This window comes from Arachis duranensis, unplaced genomic scaffold (assembly GCF_000817695.3).
Source record: "Arachis duranensis cultivar V14167 unplaced genomic scaffold, aradu.V14167.gnm2.J7QH unplaced_Scaffold_165934, whole genome shotgun sequence".
NCBI lineage: Eukaryota > Viridiplantae > Streptophyta > Magnoliopsida > Fabales > Fabaceae > Arachis > Arachis duranensis.
In genome coordinates, this window is record NW_026264258.1 from 2088175 (window position 1) to 2100750 (window position 12576).

Genomic DNA, 12576 nt, shown 5'->3' on the forward strand with positions numbered 1-12576 from the left:
CATAGGCCAGTACATTAATCATGCCAAAAATCAAGAATTCAAGATCCTATTTAATTATTTAATTAATAATTAATAAATTAATACATGTATTCATAACTATGTATTTATCGTTTAATTTTCTATAAATAAAGAATTTTATACATGAACAATAAATTTTTTTACATGTTATATAGAATGAGAGGTTAATCTTTTTTATTATATTAATATACAAAAATATTATTTGTATAATAAAATTAATTATTAATATATTTGTGTGTAAATATATTATTTTATTATAAAAATTTGTTAGTATTTATCTATTAATACTAATAATTGTTATTTTTAACTTAGAAAAATCTTGATGTATAAAAATTAATTATACAATACATAACACTGTTCTATCATCTATTTATAAAGGTCAAAATAATTTTATTATTTTTTTAGCATATATTAGTAGATTTTACTTAAATGTAAAAGTTATTATGTTTGTATATTTAAATAAATGTTACACTGTGTTATTCTTATACAATCAATAAAAAAATAAAAAAAAAAGTTTATATTGTAATCACACAAACAATAAATATTAATTAAGTGATATTTAGTTATATTATTAGATTTTTAGTATATAGTTTGTGCTATGTATGGGTCATCTACTTAATCTTCTTTAATACTATCACACATACAATCATATTCAATTCGATAGAATTGTTTAATTTTAAAAAGAACTTTCTATAATTTTGCACTTAAGGAGTTATTTTTTGATTCCGTTTCGTCATTAATAACTTGATTATTTTTAGATAATAATATATAGAAATAATGCTTGCAAGGAATCCTGTTGAAACGAAGAAATATAGGCTTATCTGCTAGTAAATAAAACTTTTCGAAAAAAAAATATAAGATAAGAGACATAAGACTAAAGAAAAAGCAAAAAAAAATCTTTCGTGTATAATCCTGTATAATCTCAAATATAATCAATTTAAATTTAAATACGTAGACCAAATAATATAATACAAGTAAAATTTTTAAATTCATGAAGATATAGCACATCATATAAATTTTCATGCTTGTGTACTTACCATTTGAGTTAACAAATGCAAAACCCTCTTTTTTTTTTCTTTTTGATTCCTATTAGTCGAAACCAATGCTTTGATTTTCTGTCAAGTAATAGTTCGGGTAAGTCATTTATATTAATACCAAAATGACTTTAGGACATTATAATAATATGTTTCCTCACTTGTCACTTCCATCGCATTTTAAAAGATAAACAAATGAAACTCAATTATTATATCGATATTCACCTTTCTAGATGACAAATTTTGTATTTCTCCCAAAGGGATAAGGTTTGTTCATTACCATCCAACAAAAAAAAAGCATAACACTTCATATACTATTTGGCACTTTAGGTAAACTGTAGCTGCAATTCAATACACAGAAGATTTATAAGTATGTTTTATATGAATCAAGAATATGTGAATTTTTATCTAACAAAACCTACAAACCAAGAATATATGAATTTACAATAAATTATACTCAACCAAACAATATATTCTTATTAGTTTACAAACCCTAAAAGCACATTCTAGTTCTTCTAACTATGCTATACACACTTATTTTATGAGGTGCGGAGAATCCGACATACAACAATTGAGTACATATATAATTTTGGTGGCTTTGCAAGTGCGTATACATACCATCATCTCCTTTGGAAATTGAAGGATTTAATTGCAAAGGCAAATATTATTGCAAAAAATACGCAGAAGCCAGCAACCATAATAGCGGCAACGCACAAGAAATCATGCCTGTACCCAAACACCACTCTGAGTACTTGCGAAATAGCCATAGAATTCCCATTAGATAGCTTCACAGATTTTTCATCACCACCATACTGTGAAGTCAGGAGACCATAAAGACTCCAGGCTACAGGGTTTGCCCAGTAATACCATCTCCACCAAACAGGAATTCTCTGAGAAAATTAAAGCAACATCCAGACAAAAGTTCTTAAATGGATAATTTTAATGTAATGTATGAATTTTTTACTCAGATGTGCGTCTCTTAAAAGCCTTGAGTTTATCATGAACAATAATAATTGGTGTCTTTTAGCACTTTGCCACCCGCAGTTTAAGTTAGAGAATCACCTAGGTATAGCCTACTAATTTTACTGTGGTGAAAATTTAGTCAATTTATTCAAATCATAAAAATAATTTTATGTTGGAATATTTCATGCAAAAAGATTTTTTTAATTATCAATTATGTTTGAGTATAACCATAAAAAAATATCTTTTTGTTTATTTATTACGTGAAATATTTATTTAAAAAAAATCTTTAAAAAAATAAATTATTTCTAAAAAAAATATTTTTTATTTTTTTAATACTTTTACTTTTATTACTAAAAATTTATCAAACATATTAAAAAAATAAAAAAAAAACTTTTTTTATTAATTTTTTTCTATTAATTTGATAACGCTCAAACAAGCTATATATGTCGTAATAAATGATAGTTACTGGCTGCTGGTTATTCAACAGAGTAAACTATTATTATATTCATCAAGATTTTCTTCATTAATTAAATCCTTGAAAGAATGCTACATCATCAAATCATTCTGTTAACACCAAATAGTTACTCAAGACCTTGGCAAATAAAGCAGAATAAATGAATTAAAGATTGAGGTTGAGGTTTCCATACCTTATGAGGAATCATAAAACCACTGAAAAGGTTCCATAACATATAAAATGGAGCAGCGATAATGGCAGCAACATTATGATTTGGTGTGACAGCCGTTGTCATCATTCCATAGAAGGTAAAATACAGCATAGTAACATACATGAAGAACAAGTACCATATGAACCTATCAACACTCCAGGCAAAGGAAGCCATAGAATAGAAAATTGTGGAGTATATCATAGCCTGTGCCAACACATAAGGAAACTCAATAATAACCTGCACATCCAAGAAGTACAACATATTAATCTACTTATTACAAAATAAATCTTTCTCATCTGAAGTGTAAGATACCTGAGCAAAAGCAAATGGTAAGGCCGAGTACATCCCAGCAGCTCTTTCTCTATATGAAACAAATCTTTCAACCGAAACAACCGGTTGAACGGCTGTGCCATTTGTTATGCCAATGAAGAGGATTGCAGAATACATGGATCCCATGGCATTGAATAGATCTTGCTGCATGTCTCTGAAAACGGTAAGCAAGAGTAAAACATGTTGAAGTAGAAATCCATGAGGTGGGAGTGTAAATAAAACTAAAATTAGCATGAAAAAGAAAGACCTTTTAGCACCAAATCTCCAGCATATTGTACCAAGCATCAAGGAGATGATGACAGTGTAAAAGAAGCGAACAGCAGTGTAGTGTGGGTTACGCCAGTAAGATAGATTTTGCTTCCAAAGACAGGTTAGGAACTGATCAAAATATGACCGACAATACTTGGTTGGAAAATGCAACTCTTTTGAATTATTGCTCGGCTTGCTCAAGCTTTCAACCAATTCTTTATTATACCTTTACATGAGGAAAAAATCTATTAATTAGTATACAGAAACTGGTTATTTGTTTAGTAGTAATTTGAAATTTATACGTACTGGTATAAACTTGATCTTCGGTATATTTCTGCAAAGTCCACTCCCAAACGGTTTTCTTCTGTTGAAGAAGTAACCTCCAACATCCATGTTGCAGGGTTATATCCAGACCTGATCTTCGGAACCCCTTCCACTGCCTACAATCACATAGATAAGTAGTTGAAGATTGTTTCATCACCATTCATATATCACATAAATAAGTGAAAGCTAAGCATCAATTAGCTAACCTCGAAATAATTGACAAGTTCAGTAGATTTAGGGCCAAGTGGACCAGCATATATGAGCTCTCCTCCACGCTTCATAAACAGAAGCTATAAAAGGAATTGGGTTTTTGTTAGACTAGTGTGTCCAAGGCCATGACGCTAAGCTATAAAGTATAAACTATATATTTATATAACAGAAACTAGCATATGTTGCATGTAGTAAGGAGAATATATACCTCATCAAACGATTCGAATATGTCTATGCTAGGCTGATGGATTGTGCACACAATGGTTCGGCCAGTATTGACTATATTCCTAACAGTTCTCATTACAATGGCTGCAGCCCTGGCATCCAATCCAGAAGTGGGCTCATCCATGAAAACTATAGATGGGTTTGCAACCAATTCAACTGCTATTGTTAATCTTTTTCGTTGTTCTGTTGACAAGCCATCAATTCCAGGTAGACCAACTAGTGCCCCTTTCAATGGAGTGAGCTCCACCAGTTCCATTACCTCCTCAACAAAGGCCTGCCATGCCAATTAAACTCTCCAAACTTAATGCATACTTTCAAAAATGAAATAGTAATGACAAGTTCATATGATTTTGGTAACTGTATTGTCTAATGTCTAAACAAAGACTGAACTCTTTACCTTCTGCGTTTCAAAGTCAACATCTGAAGATAACCGGAGCCAAGCAGAGAACAATAAGGACTCCCAGACAGTCAAGCAAGGGGAATGAACATCTGTCTGCTCACAATAACCAGAAATTCTTGCAAAACTGTCTTGCCTTTTGGGATAACCAGATATGTATATGTTCCCTTCTATAACACCTCCAGTTTTTCTTCCAGCCAAGACATCCATTAGCGTGGTTTTTCCAGCCCCGCTTACTCCAACCAATGCTGTCAACACTCCAGACCTAAAAGCTCCAGTAACATTAACAAGCAGCTGCAGCCTTTCTTCTTGTATCCCTTCTTGTTTCAATTCCTGAAGAAATCATGAATCAAATATCTTTTAAGAATACTTTTTAGGGGCGACAGGGGGTTTCTTTTTACGCACCAAAGGGACATCCACATAGTAATTGATATTGCTGAAAGCCATGGAAAGAGGTTGAAATGGGAGAACCATTCCTCTTTGTTTGAAATGCTTTCCTGGGATGACAATACAATAAAATGAATGTCATTTCCCAGCTGAACAGAAACGGGCAAAGAAAATATGTATAGACATTTTACAAACCACTGGATGCTGAATGCTGCAAGTACTCTCTCAACTCAACAATAACACTTTCACCTTTCCTACTCTTTTCTCTTTCTTGTAGCTCACTCTTTGAAACTACAGCTTGTTGTTTTCCCAAAGCTGAAGAAAATAAGGAGAACAAGATCTTAAATTGTCCTATTAAATATTAAACATTTAAACTATACAGAGGAATTTGTCTTACGATTAAGGTAAGCTAAGAAGATAGTAAATAATGTGTTGAACAAAATTGTATATCCAACCATGGCTCCAACACCAATCCAATACCAATAGCTCTCTTGATACAAACTTCGCTGTTTCAACACTAGCTTACCCAAGGGATAGTTGGTGATCTGATTTTGTACTGTCTGTAATAAAGAGAAGAATTTTGAGGCAGTAAGGAAATTGTTTGATTGAATGCATACTAAATAGAGATCATCACTTTACAGCATTAACCTATGAATAAATACTGTTACATAGCTCTCAAAGTTATGATGAAAACGGTATAAATGATACCGTATTGGCCACTATCATGTTCCGCCCCAAGGATCCTATCAGACGAAATAGGCCTAGAGACATCTGGTGCAGAAAGAAATAAAGCAAGAACTGCCGAAAAAATCTGCAAAACAAGAAACACAAAAATGGCTCAAGAGAAACTTAAGAATACACAAAAGTCCAGTTAGAATTGAGAGTTACCTGATAATTGAAGGATCATATCCAATTGTATATTAAGAGACAGCAACCCAGCAACCAGCTTCCATGAGAGAAGTTGGGATGCTAAGGAACCAAGAAGGGATTGTATATGCCCAGCTAGGATAGAAGTGCAAATCTCTATGCTTGTACAAAACTGGAAACTTTGCAACCAACATTGACACCTCCGTAAAACCATTGAAGAGAATAATAACCATCGAAAAGTACAGTGAACCAAGATATAATCCCCCGTCGTCAATTGTATTATGGTGCATCGTTGTCCGGAAAAATACACTCATTGTAATTAAAGCTACCAAAAACAGCTGCAAAGAATAAACACATAGGTAGATCATCGTTCTTCATGGACTTCTGAAGGTGGTTGATTCAATAAAAATAAAATCTAAAATCTTTTAACTATATACCTGAACAAATTTAAAAACATAAATGAATGAATTCCGCTTCATAAGAAGCTTCTGCCACTGGTAATTTGTCCTGAGAAGGTCAAGCCTGGTGGCGCCATAGGTACAAGTAGCCAAGGCTGCGGGATGATTGTAGCGTTTATCGAAAGGAGCTCTTAGTTCCTCTGATAAGTTCTTTCCCTCGCGATGCAATGAAAACGCTTGGGCAAACTTCCCAACAGGTATGTACCGATAAGGCTGGTCCAGAGCAGACCAGTACTGCTCCTGGTCCTTCTTTGACGTAACCTGTTAACAAAAAATTAGTCAGAAAGTCTCAGAGGCCAGCACTTTTATTAAAATAAAGAATCAAATATTGCTACCACCACTTACTTCTTGTAAGAAATCTGCTACATTCTTTCGCTCAGGACAAGTGAACCCCATCATTTTGAAAAACTCAATAGCAGATTCACGGGGCCCTTGATAAACAATCTGACCCTCGCACAATAGAATGACATCATCAAACAATTCATAGGTCTCAGGAGCTGGTTGGAGAAGAGATATGATAGTGGTTGTATCAAGTGCACGGGTAGAATGTTTAAGATATCTAATGATTTGGTAAGTGGTTGCACTATCGAGCCCCGTTGATATCTCGTCCATGTACAGAACTCTTGCTGGACCAATTAGTAACTCTCCTGCAAATCTCACACATCATTTGGTTAGCATAGCACATACTAAAATGCAAGACAAATTATATGTCAATGTTATGATAAACCTGTTGTGAGTCGCTTCTTTTGTCCCCCTGAGATTCCCTTGAGCATTTCATCTCCCACCAATGTGTTTCCACATATATCCAAACCTAATATCTTTGTGAGAAATATCTTAGTTCTATTCTTACATTTTTATGGACTCAACAAATACTAAACTATTTCGCAATTTGCATAAGGAATACCTTTATGATGTACTCTACCACAAGATCTGTTTCCTGTCCTCCAAGAGCAATTGACTACAAAAGAAAATAGATTCGATTATTAGTTTGTGTAACAAATTTTCGTAATTAATGAAGAGCATACCTTCATGAAAAGATCAAGATCAACATCTGGTTTTATTCCAGCACTCTTCTCTCTCCTAGCAAGCTCTAGTAGCATATCTGTTAACGTTCAAGACTTTTAGTACTCAGAATCGTAAGTATTTTCTAATGAACTAAATATAAAAATCAACTACTCAACGTAACTTGTTTATCATAACACATTACCAAATTTAAATCCGACGCCTTGACAGCGGCCTGCAAATTGGAGAGTTTCCCTCACGGTCATCTCTGCCACGTGCCAATCTTGTTGACTGACATAAGCAGACGTTCTCTGAGGAACAAATTCATTCAAACCATGTCCATTGTAAGTAATGTTCCCTGATATCTGTGGATGACATAAGAACAAAAATGAGGTGATGACAAAAAAAAGAAGACAAAGATACAAGTCCAAAATAGAATGTAGATATAACTCCTACCAGTGCTTATTGCCTTGGGTTATTATCAATTTCAAAACCCAAACAACCTATTACTCCATTCACATCATGATTCATGTTATCAAATTTTTTTTTTTAAATTAGGAGTAATACTCGAACGAAATTATGTTATTTAAACTAGAGTTCATTGGCTCATGTTATCAAGTTTAAACGAGACTCTAGCAGGGATTCTTATATTGTTGTTCAATGTGAGTGTAATTGAAGTCTACTTAATTAGTATACCTGTAAACCAGGTCCCAGCCTACCAGCAAGAGCTAATAGAAGTATCGTTTTTCCAGAGCTTGGTGGACCCAACAGCAGCGTTAGTCTGCAACAATGACAAATCAATATCCTATCATATACATGAAAAAATTAATTTATTAATGGTTATTTTAAACAATCTTGCTACGTCTGTAATTTTTTTTATTGTAAATACCATTTGACACCTGACAATCAATATTTTTATTTTATTGATTAAAAAATAATTTAAATACATAATTAATTAATAACAATCATATTTTAATTTAATTTATCAATGTTTTTATTGTTTTTCATATAACATAATAACAAGTTGTAACAACTAAAAATTAAACAAAATCTTTTTTCTATTGTTCGACACATATCAATGTAATATAAGGACAACGATTATTAGATACCAAAAAGAAAAAGGGAAAATGATTGATAGCAAATAAAAATTTGAAGGAAAATACTTAACGCGATTGTGTAACGAATTGATCGAATTATTTACTATCAATTGTAAAAGAATTTTGTATAGATGTGTATTACCATGTAAGTAATAAATTCTTAAATTCATTACTTAAAAAATTATTTAAACATGAATCTAATTGATTGAATGACTATATAAAAATTTTTATATTACTAATAAAATTAAACTTAACAAAAATTGAGAAGAAAAACTTTAAAAAATAATAATAGTCATTCTTCTATTGAAGAATATTCTATTTGGCCAATGCAAATCTACAAGCAATTAGATATAACCACATATTAAAATAGACAAGAAAAAAAAACACATTAAAACTTAAACCAAAAAGTTTTAACAAACAAGAAGGAATACTCTCTGTTGCCACCAATTATGTACTCATTAATTTTTTTTTTAAAATGACTATCGCTAATAATTGTATGAGTCGCACTAGGAGACAATAACAGCGCTTCAAAAAAGACAGAAATTAAACATTTAGGATTTCTATTTATGAAAGATACAGCTGACTGTAATAGCAACTTTATCTTTCAATTTTTGAAATTTCAAATGTTACACAAATTTGTGATAAAAAATACTCAAACTATTTCTTGTGGTTCTCAATAAGACATTAAGGCCAGTATGAATCTAATAAAATATTAGAATTAAGTGAATAATAACTTTTATCATTGACCTTGAAGGTCTTATAATCCCACTAATGTCAGAAATAATCGTCAATTTGCTTCTCTTCCTTCTTAATATCCTCATTTGTCGTAGAAGAGCCTAATAATACAAACCGAAATCAAATTAAAAAACTATACAAAAAACAAAAAAAAATCGTTGATTCAAGTCAACCTAAGAGAAATATAGGAAGTACCGTATATTACCTCACTCATATTGCAAATGAAATTGGAGATTGTAGGCAATGCTCTACTTCCTATGTGGACAAAAGTCTCTATCGTCAAGTGTTGAAACCGAACTTCAATCTTAGGAAACTCCAAATCTACTCTGCGGACACATAAAAAAATAAAAGCATTATTAGCTACATTCAAAGAAAAATGAAAGATCCAGTCAAAATAAGAAGTATACAACAAATCACAAACACTATTTCCAACTACACATGGAAGATACAGAGTAAAGACGGTACTTGTTACCTACATCATTTTCTATTAATAATAATATAACTCAATTATAATTAATTTTATAGTAAGAGTACATAACAAGTACATCAAATGTAACAACTAACAAATATTTTTTTAGATTTTTATTTTAAAAAATACTACTTCTGATTTCAGAACTCTGAATTATAAGTTTACTGATTCTACATTTTCCCCTGTGGATGCACAGAAAAGAAGTTATCATTACGCGTCGAATCGGCTTCTCATGAGCTGAAAGAACGTCTCAGGATCATCATCCAGTGCATCGGCGAGCCTCTCGAGAAGGATCCGATGCTCCTGCGTGCTAAGGTCTGCGACGTCAACCTCCCTCTTGTCGCCGCTGAGATTCTTAAAGATCCCCCTCCGCGCTCGCCTGTAGGTAGGGAGCCTCTCAAGCGCGGCCCACCGCAGTGCCTCCTCATCCTCCCCTTCCTTCCGAAACGACGTCGATCTCGCAAACGCATTATCCGTGGAATTCCACATTGCGCCCCTTCACCACCTTCTCTGCCAGCGGGCAGCTCACGAAACCCCTAACTATCTAACAAACTCGAACAAAATAGAATATAATAACAAATAATAACGTGAGATGTTGGTGGTGGTGGTGTAAGAGTGGTTACTGGTCAGTTCAACGGTGGTGTTAGTCTGAGAGACAGAAAGAGATGAGAAATGACGAGAGAAACTGAAGAAGGTACAACGATACAACTACTATTACTGCTACTACAAATGTAGATTAAGTGTTGTTTGGACAGGTAGTTGAAGTGTGCATTAAATGATAGAGACTTGAATATTTTTCCCTCTCCACATATATTGAGATTTGAGTTGGTGCACTGCGATAAAGAGCACAACACTCTGGTGACTTTCTTTATCTCTCCAGTTAGACCTTCCCTCATTTAATAGCCGCGGGAAAGGATAAACAAACAATAATTCAGAAAAATCAAAATCAAACACGAAGCTCTCGCTGTGACTGTCACGCGCTCCCGCCAACTAACTACCCTGGCGATAATGCCTTTTAATCCTTAACACTTTAACACTAACACCGCCTCTGGATTAGGATTTTAGAAATAAATAAATAAATTTGACTTTGATAAAGAGTTAAATGCATAACTGTACCTATACTTCTATGTGTGTGGACTTGTAAATCGGTGTAAAATACTAATGGGTTTCGACTTTCAGCATAAATTTTAATATGAATTTTACTTTTCAATTAATTTACAAACACTATGAAAATTATTCCTTTTAATTCTTAATATCTGTGAAAAGATAGATTGAATAATATTTTCAATAAAAGCCAGTTATTGGAAAAAATATATATATTCCAACACACTTTTAATGTGCCAAAATATGTATACTTTTTTTCAGTGTTCGGAGAGTACGGTGGTCATTTAGAGTGATATAACAAGTAGACTAGAATGAGGTAGAGAATTTACAATCTCATCCTTATGGTGAGTGGTGAGTGGTGACCACGATCCAACGGTAGACATGGTGGGTTACTGTCCCGGTTTTGGGAAAACGGCTACAACTTGAAAATTAAGTATGAAGCATTATTGTACATTATGGTGGGTTACTAGTCGTGATGATTGAAGGGGTAAGCGTTTTCGAAGCTTTTATTTTGGATTTAAGTGTTGTTGCGAGTTATATCTACCTTTTCCTTTCTTTACTTCCATGCACAAAGCCAAGAATCATCAAATGGAAACACATGTAAAACGTTATTGAAGGAGGTTCAGGCACGAGATTTAGTCTAAAGAAAACACTCGCAATACATATTAAAATAATGGTGAAAACTGAGATGAAGTCAATTTCAGATGAAATTGATATCTGAGATTAGTTAGATGAAAATTTAATCAAATCAATTAAATCATCTAACGGTTAATGCACCTGATTTTCTACCTAAAATATAAAAAAATATACATTACAACAACAAAAATTCACATATTGATTTGCCTTTTTGTATCTTTGCACACTTGCAAAGTGGTTGCAATATATATGAGAGCACAGATATTTTAACCTAAAACAAGACTCATTTTATACAAATTATTTAAATTATTATATTACAGGCGTATTGAAAATTAGTCGCTCATCTACATAAAATACATATTAAAATATAAAATATACATTAAAAATATATATAATAATACTGTATATATATATAAATGATACATAATAATTGATTTGATGGTTAAATTCTTAGTGTATACATACTATTTTTTTTATTATTTTAACTCTTAAATGGTTGTTGATTAGAAGTGAAATTAATTCTCTTATTGAAATAATTTTTTTGTTGCAAGGGATCACGAAGTATTATAATCACGTGACATGTCACATAATAATCTATAATATGTCACATATATCATATAACATGTCACTATCCCACCAACCACACTAAGAAACAAAATTAAGTTTAAGAAACTAATTTAAATCAAGACTATTCCATAAATTGAAATATTTAAATCCGTGTAACTATGGATAACTCAACTAAATTAAAAACTGATCCGTTGTAAAACCTAAAATGATTCCAAATTTTCATGATCCCTATATAAACTAAGGCATATATAGTTATATTAGTTTGATGTAACTATAACTTTATCCAAAAAAAGGTTTCACAAAAATAATCAATCACAGCTCGATCTTCCTTTAACACCAAAGGGACAGAAAGAGTGGTTATAATAAATCATATTTAAGATGCTAATTAAAACCATCCCATGATAATATTGGTCTCGGTCCATATTAAAAATTAATGCCATGTAAAAGGTATTGACTTTTCAAGACTCAGGTTCAGAAGAACGAGAATTAGAACACAAATCAGAGATATCAGAGATATGTAAAAGAAAAAAAGAACGAGTGAAAATTGTATTAAAATTAGAGTACATAAGAGTACAGTTTGTGTTATATACATAGACAACTAATTTCATTAGCTATCATTTACTATTATATCCTTTTACCATGCAAAGTAGGTTGTCCCTTTTAAAAACATATCTCATAAAGCATATTCATTGATGCTAGAATAATGCAATGTACATATATAATTGTCAACTTTTAAATATTATTTTAAAAAGGAAAAAAAATGTTTAAGAGTAAATTTGACTAAATAAAAATTATTAATAAGTTAGTAATAGGTCATGATTAAGTAATAAATAAATAGT

At 32.0% G+C, this 12576-nt stretch overlaps 1 pseudogene; it reads right to left on the bottom strand.

Moving 5' to 3' along the window:
- Nucleotides 1-1362: 1362 nt before the first annotated feature.
- LOC107476640 (ABC transporter G family member 32-like) lies at nt 1363-10225 on the bottom strand (annotated as a pseudogene).
- Nucleotides 10226-12576: the final 2351 nt, after the last annotated feature.